Raw genomic sequence first — 636 nt, 5'->3', positions numbered from 1 at the left:
TGGCTGCGGGGCCCGCGGCCCGGAGCGTCCGCCCAGCCCTGAGCGAGGTGAGCGCGAGGGGAGGATCCCGGGAGGAAGAGGGGCGCCCCCCGCCCCGGAGGCAGCGGCCAGCCGGGGCTGGGGCGGGGAGGGGGAGGCGCCCGGCGGCTTCGGGGTGGGGGGAGCCCGGGGCTCGGGACGCCCGAGTTGGGGAGGCCGCGGGGGACGGAGGCACCTCGGGGCCTGGATCCCCGAGGACCGGGTCGGAGGGTCCCGGAGTGGGGAAACTCCGCTCCCGGCGTCCGGGCCCTGGAGCCCGTCGGGCCTGGGGCGGGAGGAGGAGGCGGACTCGAGGAAGGTGGTGCAGGGAGAGGCGAGGACCCAGCAGGGGGGACGCGTCTGGGAAGGGGTCCCGGAAAAGGGGGAGTTCCGGTTTCCCCAGGGGCTGCTGGGCGATGGAGTTTGGGCTTGGGACTCGCAGAATGGGCGCTCCGCGGTGTGGACGCCAGGATCCGGGAGGGGCCGGGATACATGGAACCGAGGCGAGAAAGGGGGCTCCGAGTCTGGGGGAGGGTCCCGGAGAGGCAGGGGATCCGCGCGGGCCGGAGAGAGTGAGAGAGTCTGAACTGTGAAGCAGGGGGCTTTGAGAGGGGGAGT

This window comes from Carlito syrichta, unplaced genomic scaffold, assembly GCF_000164805.1.
Source record: "Carlito syrichta isolate Samal-C Ts95f unplaced genomic scaffold, Tarsius_syrichta-2.0.1 Scaffold316208, whole genome shotgun sequence".
Taxonomy (NCBI): domain Eukaryota; kingdom Metazoa; phylum Chordata; class Mammalia; order Primates; family Tarsiidae; genus Carlito; species Carlito syrichta.
This window is presented reverse-complemented; position numbering follows the sequence as displayed.